The sequence below is a fragment of the Rhyacophila brunnea genome, unplaced genomic scaffold (assembly GCF_057557595.1).
Source record: "Rhyacophila brunnea isolate RB1 unplaced genomic scaffold, BYU_Rbru_1.0 scaffold_8, whole genome shotgun sequence".
NCBI classification, from domain to species: Eukaryota; Metazoa; Arthropoda; class Insecta; order Trichoptera; family Rhyacophilidae; genus Rhyacophila; species Rhyacophila brunnea.
In genome coordinates this window covers 11,481,154-11,487,153 of record NW_028233350.1, presented here as the reverse complement: position 1 = coordinate 11,487,153, position 6,000 = coordinate 11,481,154, and positions in this window count along the sequence as shown.

Below are 6,000 nucleotides of genomic sequence, written 5' to 3'. Positions count from 1 at the left end.
CTGTATATATGGATATAAATATAAGAAAAAAAGCTTTGTGGCACAAATTATTGGGCATTTACTGTTTAAGATTCACAGTGAAATGCAATATAAGTTAAAATTTATAAAATTATAATATGTACCTCTATATGTATAGATTGTATAGTATTATTCAAGATTTAAGATATATATTGTCATTTGGTAGAATGATCTATGTACGCGTATCTCTTATTTATACTTATGTCACCTACGTACCTTACTTCCAGCTACGTCAGTAATTATGTGTAGTTTTCTGGTGGTGTAAAAACATTTAAAATTTGTTCACTAGGGCACCGCACCATAACTCAGTCACGACACTAACTGAATTAATTTAACGCACGAAACAAAAGGCAAAAGAATAACTCAATAATAGAATATAAAAAAAAATTCCCAACGACACTTCGTCACCTAAATTGCAAGTAAAAACAGCTGTTGTAAGGCGAGTGACTCAATAGAGAGATACATTTTGCTTAGTTAAAGTTAAATGAACAGAGTTGAATCGAGGTATGTATGTATTTTTTTAAACTTTGTGAATATTGCTTGGGATCACATTCAAAGGGACGAGAAAATAGCAAAATGTAATCCAATCAAATAAAACAGGTTAGTCGGAATTAAAGCGCTCCGTATGGGTGCCGGGAAGGGGTCGATTGTATGAAAAAAAAATCAATTGTGCACATTTCGATATTGCCACCATTGCCCGAGTGGTCTCTCATTTCGTTACCAAGAGCAGTGTAGTGCAACCATCTGTGAACCCTTTTAACTCCTCACGGCTCAGGTAGCACAAGAAATTTCTCCATAAACGATTTATAAATATACAATATAAAGAGTTTCCAGGAAGAGCAGAATGAGGAGAGATATTCATCCGGAAGTATAGAAATACAGATAATCTAGTAGAAAAAACAAATGAAATTATTAATACCGTGTTTATACAATAAAAAACTCATTACGACAAACCCATCGTGATCCTGGGCTTCTATTGTATTTTCAGTTGGGTTAGGTTAGGCCGCAAATATGAAACAAACAGACACGCACAATGTTTTATGTTATAACATAAAAATATTATATTACTAGTACCACAAAATTTGCAAGAATCAATTTATTACAGTTATTTTGAATCTGTTAAATGAGTTTTATTTATTTTAATTTGAATAAGCATACACGTGCAAGCATAACATTTGAGAAACCATGCCAAATTTGAGATTTGGAAGTTGTTACATACGGCAATTTTATTTTAATGTTCTAATTATTGTATGTTAACTCTACTTTGGGTCCATTTTTAAACTACCAATTGGGTTTTTCACCAATTTACTGTAACTCGAGAGTACTTTTTATTAAATGTATACAAATGTTTGGGCAATGTATTAAAATTAAACTGAATTTAGATAAACTAACTTTTGAATATAACTACCACAACCTTCTAGTCAACATTGGTGCAGCTTGGTACAATTTTGATAAATAATTATCTTCGACCGAATTACCAATGATTTCCCTTAGCTTCGATCTTTTGATTCTCTGATTTTTTAGTTGCCATTTTTTGAAAACTTACGTGTTAATTTAATTTATTCCCACTTTTAACACACGTCGTAAGCAAAGCTCATCAAAATTGTATCATGTTTTTATATGAGTCTATAAATAACTATAGGTATGAAATGTATGTGATTTTTTGTATTTCTTAGAATAGCGTTTAAAAATCAAAATCTATTGAAATTTCACCCATCTAGCTGTTAGTACTATCGTACTGGTTTACTCAGACAGGCTTGTGAAGGTGACCTCTAGAATTATTGCTGTCATAACGACATAAGACAATATATTATTAATTAATATTAATTATAGATATTATATTAAAAAGGAAGAAATAAAACTGATTAATAAATACATAACGCTTAGCGGCCTTATTGAGTTACGTCAAGCTCTATCGACTGGCTATGAGAAATATCTCGAAATAATTTTGCATTGGCATATGAAAACGTTGAATTATTTCAAAAAATACATGAAAATATTTAAAAATCAAATGGCTTTCGTTTTATAAATAGGTACCTATATAAATTGCGACATAACCTTACTCTTAAACAGTGGATTTAGAATATTTAGACAAATAATATTGAGTGATATTATAAATAAACTGAATATATTATACTTATTAACTTTACTTCTCATTTTTTTGTCTACAGTTATATCCAAAGTGCTGCTATGTGCTCAGTTGCATCTACACAAACCATAATTGTATAGAGTGTTGCTATTTTCCACCTTACAATTTAATTAGGTACCTGTTTAAGAATAATACATCATATTGCTATAATATGTATTTTCTATTTTTTGTCAAGGTACCGAAACTATCTCAGTACCAGTTACGTCCTTGGACAAGGGTTAAAATGTCGCCTCCTTTCTTTTTTAGTTTCATAAATTATCTAAAAATTCGTTAGGTACCTACTTACATATTTTAATATTTATTTTCGGCCACATATTTTTAAGTTTATATAGACAAATACTTCAAAACCCAACCATTAATTTTAAATTTACACACACCGTCTACGGAGAATTAGATAATTTTCGCAAAACCTGCTCTCAAACAGTTGTGGTTTAAGGTACGTAGAAGTCTGTGGCGCTGACAGGTTTGGAGGCACCCTTATTATAATACTAGTTATTCTTCGATTATTTTTAAACTGAGATGTCGATAGGTAGGTACCTATTAAACTTTATAGTGAAGCGACAGCATCGTTTTCTTCATGTAAAATCTCCATTGTTCTCAAAACATTTATATAATATGTTCCTTCCTTCGCTGTCCTTATAATGTTACGCGTCTATGAAATACATGATCTGCCTACCCCCACAAGAAGCCTCTGCTCAGTACCGTGTCTTCATCACAATAACTGTTAGTGGAAACTAATTGAATATTAATATGTAGGTACCTGCTGTCACCACCGTGATAATGCATCGATAAGGCTTGTAACCGATATATTTCCGAGGGGCGTTCATTATTATATTATTATCTACGTCAGAATGAAAGCGACTTCGATATTAAAACGATTTATTTTTCTTTAATATAACACTTAAATGAAATTTATCCATTACGCATGCAATGTTGTTAGCCGTATTGAAAAAATCTATTGCTCTAAAAACTAGGTCCTTACCGCCCGTTTGACTTCCTAATCGCTTGATCAAAACTCAGAACAAAAAATAGTTCTAGATAGCTGGGAGTCAAATTATGTGGTGAGTAGTTTGTAGGTGAAAATACGTAGATGCGATTTATCATGTAAGGCTATTGGTGTATTGACTGTAGGCGTAGTTTACTAGATTAAAAAAATGTACCAAACCGTAAGCAAGAAAATAATATTATCTTTTAGTTTACTCGACGATTTTTTACTCTTTATTTTCTATTCTTCTTCATGTTCTTTATATTTAAAAGCCTTGTTCTGGCTCAGATAGATAAAGAAATTAAATATTGGAAAAGATTATTCTTAGACATTCCTAGGCTTAAACAACTGTAGATGCGTCTTTTCGCCGTTTGCACCTAGGAATACGCTAGATTTGAACGAGGTGTATTACGGAGTAGGTTTTGTTTGTCTCTATTATTTACTTGTCCGCATAAGCAGAGATTATTTTGAGAGGATGATAGTCATATACGAAGTCAGTGGAAGAAGGATTCCGTCAAGATTAATCGATTGGGAGATTACACGGCTTCTTTCTACCAATGACTACAGAAATGGAGATGAAAGAAGGTTGTTGGCAACGGAGCTGTTCCAGACAGCAGATGTTACGATCATCAGCAAAATACCTATAGCGAAAATGACTCCCAAAAAGAATATTGCTCATTTTCAACTTTACTGGAGGAATTACTTTATATAAATTTGCATTTATAATTTAATATTCGATGTGGTGAATATCAAATGAAAGTATTTTTAATACAGTTAAGTATTTTGAATTTCTTGAAAACATTATTAACGTATTTTGTTTTTTTTACTTAAAAAATAGTAAGTTTTGGGTACTGTTAATGAGAAAATATATAATAATTTTACCCGTTTATTTACTGTTATAATAATTAATTATATGTTAAAAATAAGCACATTATGGATTAGGCACAGCATAATTATTAATATGCACTTAAATAAGGTTGAAGGTTTTCTCAATATTGAATGCTGTTTTTTTCTTCGAGGACGTCTTCAAATTTGGTAGGCTAAGGACTTCCGGTAGCGTTGCAGATAGTCTGTAATTCGTGTAGGCAGTCTTTGCCTCCTTCGATTGATATTTCGGTAAATACCTTTGAACACGACCTTTATCAGTATATGTGGTTAGCCATTTGTGATAGTCCTTAGTCGATCTGGATATTACAAACAAAGAAATAATCAAAAAATTAATGAGCTGTATAACATAATATATTGTCGTAATAATCTTTACCCGTTTATATAGGTATATCCAAATATAATAATATGGTTATTTAATTATGTATGTAGGTATGTATTTAGCATAGTGAGCTTATGCTCACTAAAATGTAAGGATGGTAGAACTAATTATTAAGTAAATAATTATATAACATAGGTAGGTACATATTTAATAAAAACAAGTTTTCAAAAAAATACTTTTAATGCAGACTAATAAATCATTAAGTTTCTAAAGTAAGAGATATCCTTGTAAATATAATCGATAGGTACGATTAAAAAATAAGTTAAATCAAGATCAGCTTATTATTGTTTAAATTTTAAAAACATAATAACAAATAATAATCAGAAACTGATTTGACCATGTAAATCTCGAAATCAATCCAAACAGCAAGAACCGTCATATATTATAAGTATTATTGTACAGTAAATGCAAGCAAATAATTCATACTTTGTCAAAAACACTAGGATCAAAAAAAAAATGTTTAGGTCATGTGCCAAGAGAGTTTAGAAACTACCCAAATAATGAATAGGGGTAATGGCTTCTATTTTATCTTAATTTAAAATTAAATAAAAACAATTTCAATATAAAATGTGAAATGTGATCCTGCATTTGCAATGTGCGCTAAAAAAATCTACGTGCATATAGATTACAGTGATTAATAAAAAAAACTGTTTGCAAAGTATGAAAAACATTTAAGTATATGTCATGGATAATGATTGTATTCATATTCAACATCTTAATACTTGTTTATAGATACGAAAAAAGTTTTCCTTGGTACCTAATGGTAAAATAATTTATTGATGACGTTGGATTACTAACTAGTTAACGAGATTTAAGACAAACTCACTAAGTTTTTCTATGCGTAGCGCTAATCTAAATTATATAAACCATTTATATAACCACAACTATTGATTTATGTTGATCTTGAATTTTAAAAAAGAGCTAATAAACGCTGGGGAATAATGAAAAGTCAAGCACCTAACTACGGACTTAGTAAATTCCTCAAGATATTATAATCTGGAATGAATACAGACGAAATGTTGTGACAATCTCTCCAACATGGCTATAAGTTTTTAAGCCACCTTTAGTTACCAAAAAGTGAATAAATAAGTTATAGACGTAATTTAAAGCTAAAATTAGTCGTTACAGAGTTACGGGTTGGATTAAAGAGAAAAAAAACAAATTAATATTTTGCCCAGTAAGAGATTTTTACCATGTGGTATAATATCTATACAAAGGAATTTTGTATTGTTTTCTTGGTTGTTATGTATTATTTACTAGTAAAAAATAAATAAAGGACTATTTTCACCAGTAGGTAGTGAATCATAATATGGAACTTCATAAAATAAAAATTATATTAACAGACTTTTTACGATAAATACATTGTAATTATCCAAAAGTCCACCACGTCAGTAGGTACCTACGTGTAAAAAATGCATTATCTGCCATAGTATGTAATATTATAGAAAAAAGATGCACTAAACATAAAACTTTTGTTTTAAAGAAGACATTTTCAAAAAAAAAGGTTTCATCTAGGTGCGTACAATCTGCATAGCCGCCCCCCTCCCCCATACCAACTCATGTGAATTTCAGTTTTGATCT